The sequence below is a fragment of the Heptranchias perlo genome, chromosome 10, assembly GCF_035084215.1.
Source record: "Heptranchias perlo isolate sHepPer1 chromosome 10, sHepPer1.hap1, whole genome shotgun sequence".
Lineage (NCBI taxonomy): Eukaryota > Metazoa > Chordata > Chondrichthyes > Hexanchiformes > Hexanchidae > Heptranchias > Heptranchias perlo.
The window spans coordinates 7585502-7598151 of NC_090334.1; the positions used below are offsets into that span (position 1 = coordinate 7585502).

The window sequence follows — 12650 nt, forward strand, 5'->3', positions numbered from 1 at the left end:
CCCATATCATTCAGCTGGGGCACAGACAATCATGACGTTGGGCAAGTTTCGAGCACTCATACTGCTCACGGTCAGACTAGCAAAGCAGAGATGTTTGTCTAAACGCCGGAGGTCAGGCTCCCTAGATGGCCTAGTAAATCAAGGCACCATCCAGTGTAGCCCTAATCAACACACTGGGAGGTTCTTGCTTCGATTCTTGTCTGTGCAAAGTTAACTGATCTCAGCTGTATGGCAGTAGGGCTTCTCCAACTTGTCTCAGGGTCTTTGGTGTTGGGAGGGGAAAAATCAGCCAAGGTTTCTGGTCCTGATCGCTATCCAGTCACCTCTGCAGGAAAGTGTGTGTGTGTGCGGATATTGGATGGGAATGGGCTTGACTGTGTGATTCTCCCTGGTAGAATTGCCTGCCGACATTTGGTTTTGGGCTCAGGTGAAGAATGGTCAATTGGGCACGGTACTGGAGGCAGATTGGCAGCGTGTAACTATACCTCAGCAACACCCAGTGCCTTCGGGAGAGGAGGAGAGAAAATTGAAATTTTTTTTCTTGAGAAAAGTTATATAAAAATCTAAAATGTCTAGGAGGCACACAGGCTTCCACATGCCCGAAAGAGCATGTAAACACCTAACTTTACATGATATAATGTTCTTAATTTAGTGTAACTAGAAATGTACAAGCATCTGGTCACCTGCAAACTTTCCCCATCCAACAGTAATTAAACACTGATTGACCTCAGGACTTATTTAGACCACTGCCCCACAGAGTGAGCAGTAATCCTAAAGGGAAAGGCCAGTTAGTTGCTAAACATGTCAACCATGCTCCAGACCTCAGAGTATCTGTGAGCAGTGCCATAGAAAATCAGCTAGCTTTTTAAAATAAAGTTATAGAATGTCACATGATTGCAATCCCAGTAATACCAGTTTTCTTTTAAGCTTTGAATACAGAATACAAGCCAATAATTACATGGTGTAGTAGTAATAAAACTGGTTCCAGTAACCATTTCAACACCTATTAGCATAACAAAGGCTTTTTATTGGAAAAAGAATGTTAAGAGGAGGTCTATTAGACGTGTTCAAAATTGAGAGTTACTGATAAAGTAAATTGGGGAGAAAATATTCCCACTGGTCTGTAAGTCTAATTAACTAGAGGGCAAAAATTACAGTCATCACCAAAATTAGAAGTTGTTTTACACAGTGTTGTTAGGACATAATGGAAATGAAAGTTGGGTGGGTTCTATAACAGGGGGGCGATCCCAGTTGGTGAAGGTGAAAATTGCCAACAGAATGTCCTACAAGAAGCATTGTGTAGCTTTTAAAAGGAAATGGATAAATATTTGAAAAGGAAAAAAATTTCAAGGGTATGGGAAATGAGGCTTAAGTGGATAGCTCTTTCAGAGAGCTGGCACGGGCATGATGGGCCAATGACTTCATTCTGTGTGCTGTAATGTTATTTGATTCTGTGACCCTGTTACAGATTCATGTCTACTGTAGACACCTCCTTGGGTTCATTGGCATATTGAATATTGAAAGTAACTCTTATTTTCAAATCCTTTGTGTGGGAAAAACTGTCAAAAAATCCTGCAACATGACAATCACTGCTGCTATTGTTCAGGTTTCTTTAAAATAGTGAACCTCCACAATTAAGAATCATCTTGAAAACACAGTCAGTGTTTTATGTCGGTGGTGATTGCAAGCATCACTTTAACACATCCACATGCCACAGCTGCTGATGGGGACCAAGTGCTGAGTGTAGTACAAGGTGTTGCAGGCGGAAGCTTAATCTCTGGTGTTTTGTTTGTTCTTAACATCAGAAACCTTTGGCATTGCTGACACGGTGTTGGAGACAAAACTAGTGAACGTTGCCAGCTATAAGCTCACATGCTGGTGGGGAAAATGCAGCCACCGCCAGTGGCGAGCTGCCTTTCTAAAGGAGCAGTATCACCAGGGATTGTTAAGTTGTTCCCACTCCAGATCATGGGTGCAGAACGACATTTGATTTTTTTTAAAATTTTAAATAATAATTGAGCCTTACACCAAATAACCTCACTCGTGGGTTTGTAAGATTGGATGAGTCATGGAATAGAGCATAACTCGCTCAAATATTACAGGGTTCAGTTAATAAACAGAATGACCCATGTTTCTACACAGTCTTGATTAAATCATCCTCTGCATACTCCAATAAGGAACTCAGCCTGAAAACAGGGCAAGTCAAAGAACATGTAGTCCCTTTAAGATATCTTGACAGCAATGATGTGTAGATGATGGCTGCACATCTTCCCTTTCTGTGCCACCCTGGCTCAAAGTTTCCTTTCCTCTCTTGTACAAGGAAAGTTTGCCCTGCATTTCCTTGTTCTTAGTTCAAAAAATCAAATTTGATGTGTTTGTCATTTTGAAGGAGGTTTTAAAAAAAAGCATTTCTGGAAGATGTCCAATGTGCTCTCAAATTTGAGCGCTGCACAAGCTGCATCTGTAGCTTTCACAGTGGCAAATGTCTGTTCTGTCTTTCTTCAAGGCATGTCATGCCTCCTGCTAAAATGCTCCCTTCGCACTACCACGAGGGAGGCTAAAGACCGCCAGCCACGTGATGATAGAGAACCTTAATTGGGTCCATTGTGTCAGTTCTTTATTAGCCAGGTATGGCACCTGTCCAGCGCAGGTGCCTCCTCTTCCCTCTCCCTTCCTCTCTTTACCCCCTCTCCACCCGGCCACCAACCAGAATGTCTCACAGTAACAATGGAAATAATCTTCAATCTTTAAAGGGAGGTATCCTCTATCAAGATCCCTTGTAACCAGCGCCTCAGTGCCAAACTGATTTCACTTAAAAACCTTACAGCCATCAAAGTGAGATGACTTTCTTTTTGGGTCAGGCCAGATTTGGTCTTAAGTCCCAGAGTTAATGACAGTGAGATAACCCACTTACACCATCCACTTCCCACACACTAACTTTAAATAGTTTACAACATCTATGCAGTGCAACTTTTTTTTCCGAAAAATGCTGATTCCTCCAACTATTCCACTCTAAACATTTATCAGTAACAACTCAAGAATCTGTTCAACAGTAGTATTGCTTAAAGGGAAAGCACAAAGTGCCCAAAGTGGTCTAATGGGTAGATGTCTGGTGTATAAATTGAGCCATACAGAGCAGAAAGCCCCGTGTTCAATGTGATATTCTGGCTGAGATCAGCTAACATATCTCTTAGGCACTGAGGCCAACTGCAGTGCCCATTTGGCTGGCGAATGGAAAATCAGTGCGGTTCTAGCCCTTGATTGCTATCCATTGACCTTCTCCTGGACGGTGTGTGTGGATGGGTGAGAATAGCTCGATACTGATGAATAACAATTGGGCGATCACTGTGCTGTCTCTTACAAGAAGAATGCCCTTTTGAGCCAAGTGTGGGAGAGCTCCCAGTGCCCATGGAGTCAGACTCCCACCAGAGTCGGGAGGAGGGGAAAGAAAAGGCACAAATTCAGGCTGATTGCTGGTCTTGGTGGACCCACATGAAACATTGAGCAAGACTAGGTTCTTTGAGGGACGGAGCTGACAGGGACAGACACTGCTGCTGTAGCCTCATTAGCATTTCGCATGCAACAAACTTGGAGGGCAGCCATTGTAAAGTGAACATGAGAGAAAGATGAACTCTGGAAAAACAAAAGGAAAATTGCAAAGTAACCCATGAACTAGAAGGGAAGAAACAGCAACTTCAGCTGGGCTGGCAGATTATAACAGAATTGCTCCCCTGTGAGTTGCTCGTTCATCCATTAAAAAAAAATCCAAATAAATCTGACCCGAGAATAAATATTGATTTTTCTTTTTTTGGTTATTATTTTTGAAGTCAATGAATTGTGGGAATGTAGCAGCCTCACAGTGGGAGCTGGAAATTCAGCCTCAATATGTTTTTCTTTCACAAGTGTTCTCTGTGCAGGATATCTTATTATCTTTTCAGCGTCCCTTTGATTTTAAAAATGTTTTCCTGAACCGGGACAAAAGACAGTGTTGCTTTTCATTGGACTTTGCAGCTGGTCTCTGGATGGTACTCGCTCCCTTCCAACTTAACGGAACGAAGTTAAGTCCCTGCAGTGCCGGTTCAATCACCACTCAGTGCTAACAGGTGATCTGACCGTTGACTTCAGCATCCCTAGGTTAGGATTGTTTCCCAGTTCTGGTCATTGTCAGGATTTGTCCTACTTCAGATCAGAAGTATATCTAAATCATATATATCTATATATTATACATGAATGAAAATAGTTGATCTCCTACAGTTTTGCACAGACAAATTGCATTCTTGAGGTGAAGTGGGATTAGAGGGCTGGGGATAATGGGACGATAGTGCACTAATGTTATTCAGTCCTGTTTTAAAGCTGTACATTCATTCATTATTTTTATATAATATTTCAAGTTGGTGATTATTTATAGTTAAATAGTAAAATTTAGAGAAATTTGGGAAGCAGAGAAGTAGCGTTGGTTGGAGCATAGGAGTACTGCGTTGTCAGAGACACCGTATTTCGAATGAGTCCTGAAACGTCTGCCTGTTCAGGTGGACATTGAAGATCCCATGGCACTATTCCAAGGGCAGGGGAGTTCTCCTGGTGTCTCAATTGGCACCATCAAAAATAGATTAACTGCTCATTTATCTCATTGCTGTTTGTGGGACCTAACTGTGGACTAACTGGCTACCATGTTTGCGGACAAAATAACAGTGACTATACTTCTAAAGTACTTCATTGGCTGTGAAGTGCTTTGGACTTTCCTACGGTTGTGGAGATGCTGTATCAATGCAAATTCTTTCTTTCTTTCTTTACGTTGCGTTGTAAATAAAGCTCAGCATTTCCATTTGCTGCTTCCTGTTTCATGAATCCACCTAATTTATAAGGGCTGTTCAGAAATTGTATATGCCGAAAATCTCAATTTTGTATTTTATTCGATGCTCTCATTCTTTCACCCCCCCGCCACCTCAGTTGCCAGTGGCACAGTTTTCTGAACCAATCAACCCCACCACCAAAACCCCAAAACCTAAATCGGGTTTCAAATGCAACAGATGCCTGAACACATCTTCCTGGAGCTGCCTGAAAGAGGCAGTCCCAGTCCCAGTCCCAGTCCCAGTCCCAGTGCCAGTCGTAACACTCCTGGCTTCATAGGTGATGTTTTTTAATGTAATCTATAGTCTCTGCAAGCATGACATTAATTATCTGTTCACATACAGATTTAATTTTTGTGCAGCAAAGCCAAGATAAGGCGGCAAAGTCCATAATGCGGGTAACGACCTAGGGTGAAAAACAGGAGGGAAGACGAGGTGGAAGGAAAGAACTTGCATTTATATAGCACCTGATCATGATGCGCATCCCAGCTAATGAATCACAGTTGTTATGCAGGGAAACGCAGTAGCCAATTTGCATACAGCAAGATCCCACTAAAAGTAAATGAGAAGAATGACCAGGTAATCTGTTCTTGGTGGTTTTGGTTAAGGGAGGAATGTTGGCCAGGACACCGGGAGAATCCGCTGCCCTCCACGGGGTGTTTTAATCTGCCTGAACTGGTAGGTATCTTAACTTGGTTTCATTACTCATCCAAAAGACAGACCCTCCAGAAATCCCTCAGCACTGCAGTGGAGTGTCGGCCTAGAATATGTGCTCATCCTGGAGTGGGGTTTGAACCCCCAGTATTGTTTTTTTTAATATAAGGAAGTTAAGAGTTGTTGAGGAGAAAATAGTGTTTTTGCACTATAGCAAAAACTGAAGAGAAAACTGCACGGTAATGGTGAACCAACCACAGGAGAGTAGGGGCAGAAGAATTCCATAGGAGCATCTGTCTGATCTTTTATGTCAGCTATATATCAATGAGGCATAGATTGAAGTTGCCTCCCAATGATTGTCAGCAGTGCTGGTGAGAGTCCTATGTAGGGTTAGCCAGCAAGGAAAGCTAATGGGAGGGGTGGCTGAGGGGAGAAACTGCAGGGTGCTGCATTTTGGTGAACTAATATTTGTGTCCGGAAGGAATCTCATTCCTCCTCCCTCCCCACCCTCTTCCTAATCTGATTAGCATTAAACGGGGAAGTGCCAGGCAGAGGATATGCCATGCCCCTGCAAGTGGGGCAGGAAGACTCATAGTAGGGGTTGCCAAGTTGGTATCGTTGCCAAGTCATTATCATCTGCCTCTCCACTGTTGGCCAAGAGGAAATTGGCTGCGCTCTGGAAGCTGAGGTGCAGGATCGAAAATGTGTTGCCTTTTGAGTAAATAACTCAATGTCACCAACTAACTATAAGCAATCAGAAGAGCTAAGGAGAAAGATTCTCAACCTGCCTTTGTTCCACTGTAACTGTGTGACTGCATTTGGAGCCACTTATCTCTTCACTACATTACCCAAAGCACACATTTCCCAAGTGTCATTATAAAATCTTTAGCGGGTACTTAAGAGCTGGAAGTGATTACAGGGCAGTAATCTCGCCTGGAGTTTCAGGTTACATTATGAACTGCAAGAGAGAAATTCCAGTTGTTTTACAGCTGTCGTACAAACCCCTCAGTGAAATTACAGCTATTCAGTTACACTCTGCCATCCGTCATTTTTCGTAATGCATACAATATGAGGTGCCTGGGAGGAGTTGTTTATGTCTTCCAGGCTAGTGTGCTCATGTGGTTGATCTCTGTTGATGGCCTACTTGAAGGACAAGCTGTAAACACTGCAGATTTATAACCTGGTTATAATTGAGAGCTGACAATTCGAACATTGTACAGTCAATATAACCACTTCGGACAATCTAGGAAATTTACAATAAAATGTTTAGTTTCTTAATGGTTCAGTTCATAAAGGCAGTGAGTAGCTGAGCCATAAAGATCAGTCGTTCCCAGGTTTCATGTTAAATTTATGCCAAGTTGGCTGATCATAGCTGGGGTAGCAATAGTGGAATTACAATTGGCCTCCATGCCTCTGGGATAGGGAGGAGGAAATCATTCAGGGTTCATGCATGTGGATGGACGATGGGCTAGGATGGGATCAGGCTTGGGTGTAATGTTTCCGATTTTTCAAATAGCCTGCCCAAACTGTGTCCAGGCTCGCATGTGAATCCATGCTGCAGCATAAGGTAATATGTTTGCAGATGGGGGAAAGTTATGCATAATTTATACTGTTTAAAGTCTTTTTCTGGATTGAAGACTATTATAATGTTGGTTGATGAGTGGCAGTTAATCAGGTAAGGTACTGATGAAATTAGTGGGACTTCACTGCATTGATTGAAGAAGGGTGATATTGAACTGAGAAATATGCCTAGCTCGGTGGAGCAACGTTTCAACTAGGCTATTAATAGATAGAAAGAACTTGTATTTCTGTACGTCCTCAACAAGTCCCAAAGCGCTTCACAAAGTATTCTGTAGACAAACACAGCAGCCAATTTGTACACTACTAGATCACACAAACAGCAAATGAGATGAATGACCAGTTAATCAGTTTTGGTGGTGTTAGTTGAGGGATAAATGTTGGTGAGGACACCATCCATCATCTGGTTTTGGGTTGGTTTTGAACTTTTGTATTCCCCTACTTGTCTAAACCTTAGCGAACAAAAGATACTGGGAACCAAGCCAACTTTCCAGCTGACTGCTCCCCGCCCCCAATATACTCCATTTCTTTCCTGAAAGCGCTTGATTGTAAAGGCACCAGCTTCTCTTTAGGTACTTCACCCAAATAGCAATTGTGTATGTGAGGAGCCACAGAGAACTTGTATTGCAGTGTACCATCAGGCAAATTATTAATCCACTGACTGAAATACGCCACTGGGGTGTTTGATGTGACAAAACTTCCAGTCTATCACGTGAAGTGCTTGCATGGGAACTTCAACCCTCGATCTGGGAGAGCGTTGTGGAATCAGAGCATTGTGGAATCCGACCATTCTTAACAACAGCGCTGCCTGTTGCTGGGAGCCTCGATAACGTTGTGCTTTTGGCAATCGAGACAAACCAAACATAATAGAAAGTATCTCTTTCACTTAATACACAATCTCAGCCTTACTTTGAATGACCTTGATGTATTCTCACTAAGTTTCAGCTTTCCCACTATAGCTGCATAATAAGAATGGATTTGGTGGTGGGTGCTGACAATCACAATGGGTTAGTCAGCCACTTGAGAAAAATAGACCAATGTTGCAGGCATTCTCTGATGAGAATTATTCTTACAGCAGCTGCCTGCAGCTTGGGAAAGGAAATTCTTCGGCAATGAAACGTGCAGTATACAGGATCATGAGTCCATGGGGCAGCAATCCCAAAGACTAACTATATGCAGGATGCAGAAGGGTCTTTAATGGGCTTTCCTACTCGAAGTTTGAAATAACTTGTTTCAGGTAGCGTGCCAGCTCAAATTCACGTCAAGTTGCCAGACGAAACGGTCATCTCATCAAGTACTGAAGAGCCAGCGTTATTTCAGGAATTTGTTTCTGAAAGAGGTTAAACTTCCGAGGCCATTTTTACAGGGAATTTTAGAAGCAACATTTTCAATGATGCTGTTCACTGCTACTTAGATAGGGAATAGAATTGTACCTGTTAGCCTCACCGAAAAGGATGGGCTGTGCAGTTCAGCCGAGGAGTACGCATCTATAGTGGTCAGTTCCAGCTAAGGACCCATGGAACAAATCACTTTTCATTGCATAGTGGGCCAAACCCCTTCCCATTCACTCCCGTTGTTCATAATTTCCCTGGGCCAAACCCTTCCCACTCACTTCCATTGTATAGAATCCCAGTGGCCCAAACCCATTCCCATTCATTCTTGTAGTGTAGAATCTCAGTGGGACAGCTCCCTTCCCATTTACCCCCATGGTATAGAGTTCCTAGTTGAAAGAACTTGCATTTATGTAGCGCCTTTCACAATCTCAGGATGTCCCAAAGTGCTTTACAACCAATTAATTACCTTTGAAGTGTAGTAACTGTTGTAATGTAGGAAACACGGAGCCAATTTGCGCACAGCAAGCTCCCACAAACAGCAATGTGATCATGACCAGATAATGTTTTATTGATGTTGGTTGAGGGATAAATATTGGCCAGGACACTAGGGAGAACTGCCCAGCTCTTCTTCAAAATAATGCCATGGGATCTTTTACATCCACCTGAGAGGGCAGATGGAGCTTCGGTTTAATGTCTCATTCGAAAGACGGCACCTTCGACAGTGCAGTGCTCCCTCAGCACTGCACTGCAGCGTCAGCCTAGATTTTGTGCTCAAGTCTCTGGAGTGGAACTTGAACCCACAACCTGCTGACTCAGAGGCGAGAGTGCCACCAACTAAGCCACAGCTGACAGCTGAAGAAGAGAGTTTCCAGCTGGCGAGTTCCCCTGCTGGCTCACTGAGTTTATTCAGTGAATAGGCAGAGTCATACAAATTGGAAGGTTCCAAGTTTGATTTCCAGTCCGTGCTTTGTTAACTGATCTCAATCTTCCTCGACTATCTCGATTTGAGCAGGAAAAAATCAGCCAGGATTCTATTGCAAATTGCTCACTGCTGACTCCTGCTGGAAGTGTGCATGCATGGACGTTATGTGGGGCTTAACTGTGATGCACTCGGCAGTTGAATAGCCTGCCAACATTCATGGTGAAGGCACAAGCTTGAATAATGACCACTTAGGCCCTTGCCTACTAGTATTTGTCTCCTGGACCCAGACTTTAACTTTCTTCAGACATCTTCACTAAGGGCCCTGTGATGGAAGGTGTTGCCATAAGGCTTCAGGGATGACCCTTACCAGTTTCTCTCCCCTTCCCTCTTCTCATCTTCTACTAGACACGGTCACTGCTATACTTAGTAACCCAGCCAAAATAAGCAATCGATTGCACAGGAGAACGTACAAATGAAAATATCAGCTTGTAGCTTGGAGCTTGTAGCTCGATCCACCAGTGCATGTTGAAATACATGTTGCTAAAACATGAAAGCACCCAGCTACCTGTTTCACACAGCATTCTAGATATCGTTAGTCCATTGCTGTTTCTTTGTCATCAGCTAGGTGTCTGACACATGTACAAACTCATCACCTTGCATAGGAGTTTCTCAACCAAATTACTGCAAAATCCACACATGTGGAGTTCTTTTTGCTTGATGTGGAGTGCGCATTCCCACAGTGGCCTGCCCCACCCGCATGAATTCAGAGTTTAGCCATAGGTTGGCAGAGCCCAGGCTTAGGGACCCTCCACTCCCAAAGTGTGTGCCGCCGTTTAACCGGCTGAAACCGTGCCGTTTACAGCACAGAATGCCGGTAAACTTCCCACTGCTTGTGCAGCTTGAACCATCTTACCTGTTAAGAGCATTGGCTTCCAGTGTTATCTGGGTGCCAAATGGGAAGAATCCCAGCCAACAGTAACTGGTCTACTCCTCCAAGTTCGACTGATGCGTAAAGCTGGTTGGTCAGCGTTCGACAGTTCCCTAGAGTACAGCGGTCGTCCCTGGGTTAGGTAACGGAATGCGGCAGCCAAGTTGTGCACAGCAAGATCCCACAAATAGCAATGAAATAAATGACCAGATAATCTGTATTAGGTGTTGGTTAAGGGATAAATGTTGGCCAGAACACCAGGAGATCTCCCCTGCTTTTCTTTGAATAGTGCCGTGGGATCTTTTACGTTCCGCCTGAGAGGGCAGACGGGGCCTTGGTTTAATGTCTCATCTGAAAGACGGCATCTCCGGCAGTGCAGTACACCCTCAGTACTGCCAGCCTGGATTTTGTGCTCAAGTCTCTGGAGTGGGGCTTGCACCCACAACCTTCTGACTCGGAGGCGAGTGTGCTACCAACGAGCCAAGGTTGACACTAGTCTGTTAAATACACTGGCTTTACCAGCTGAGCCACCATGGGAGTTTGTATCTGCTGTTTAGTGCTCAGCGTATTGAGTGTCGTGAACCCACTGTGAGCTGTTAGCTGGTGGTACCAGTACACTTTATAAGTGCAATTTTATCTGTGTAGTCTTATTAGTGCTGAGTGCTCTCTGTGTAGCTTTGGACTGAAGTGCTGAGTGAACAGTTAAATGGTCTGTAACACAACGATTCACCAGCTCCAGAACAAATGTTATGTGTTTATTAGGTCTCTAAGCCATGTAATCATGAGCGAAATACCGAGAAGAGATATTCCAGGCTGCTGTACAATTGGAACCTGATTTCAGAAGCCCCCATTATAAATGCACTTTGGTTCTGAGCCTTCCTGAGTTAGCTGCTGTCTGCTGGGGTCGCATTGGGGGACACTACAATTGGCCACAGTGCTCCTGTGCTATGGAGAGGGGAAATAATCAGCCAGGGTTTCCACCCCTGATTGCTTTCCTGTGAGCACTACTGGAAATTGCACGTATATGGATGTCTGAGGCGTGTCGGGCTGTAATCTTACCCGTTCATGGTCAAATAGGCTGCCAACACTCACTGACTAGACTCCCACGCAAAGAATGAGTACATGGGTAACGTGGACTCAGTACCTCAGCAAGGACAGTGCCTTGAGAAAATGGGAGGAAAATGGGGAATAATCAGGACGGGGAGATGATTCCTCGTCTCCGTGACGAAGGCTGGATCTCAGTCGGTGCTCAAGGCTGTTAGTTTATGCATGTGTGAGGCACAATGGAATAATGAGTCTATGCATGTATATGTATGAGTTTGTGCAGTAGGACAGGGTATGCTTTTGCACCAATAGATAGCAGATACAAGGTTCGAAAGCAAAATACTGCGGATGCTGGAAATCTGAAATAAAAACAGAAAATGCTGGAAAAGCTCAGCAAGTGAGGCAGCATCTGTGGAGAAAGAAACAGTTAACGTTTCAGGTCGAAGGTCTTTCGTTAGATACAAGGTTTGCACTGGTTCACTTGGTAGCACTCTCCAAGTTCGAAAGTTGTGGACTCAAGCCCCACAACAGGATTTGCGCACATAATCCGGACTGGCATTCCAACACAGTACAGGGAGAGTGCAGCATTGTTAGAGGGGCTGTCCTTCAGATCAAACATTAAACTGAGGGTTCATCTCGTCTGCCTGCTATAATGGCTCACTATGTGAAGGGTCCAGTGGCACTATTCAAAGGACAGTAGGGAATACTAGTGGTGTCCTGATCAATGCTATTTCCTCAACCATCACCAAAATCATTTGTCTCATTGCAGTTTCGCAACCCCTCAGATAATGAAGCAGTCCGTGCCCGCATGCAGTAAGACCTGGACAATATCCAGGCTTGGGCTGATAAGTGGCAAGTAACATTCACGCTAGACAAGTGCCTGGCAATGACCATCTCCAACAAGAGAGAGTCTAACCATCTCCCCTTGACATTCAATGTCTTTACCATCGCCAAATCCCCCACCATCAACATCCTGGGGGTCACCATTGACCAGAAACTTAACTGGACCAGACACATAAAAACTATGGCTACAAGAGCAGATCAGAGGCTGGGTATTCTGCAGCGAGTGACTCACCTCCTGACTCCCCAAAGCCTTTCCACCACCTACAAGGCACAAGTCAGGAATGTGATAGAATGCTCTCCACTTGCCTGGATGAGTGCAACTCCAACAACACTCAAGACACTCGACACCATCCAGGACAAAGCAGCCCGCTTGCTTGGCACCCCATCCACCACCCTAAACATTCACTCTCTTCACCACCGGCGCACAGTGGCGCAGTGTATACCACCCACAGGATGCACTGCAGTAACTCGCACTGCAGTGCTTCTTCAACAGCACC

At 44.3% G+C, this 12650-nt stretch overlaps 1 protein-coding gene across 1 annotated transcript in view; it reads left to right on the forward strand.

Moving 5' to 3' along the window:
• Positions 1-12650, forward strand: part of dnajc17 (DnaJ (Hsp40) homolog, subfamily C, member 17) — a 177440-nt gene that overhangs the window by 96813 nt on the left and 67977 nt on the right. The gene's annotated exons all lie outside the window — the stretch shown is intronic.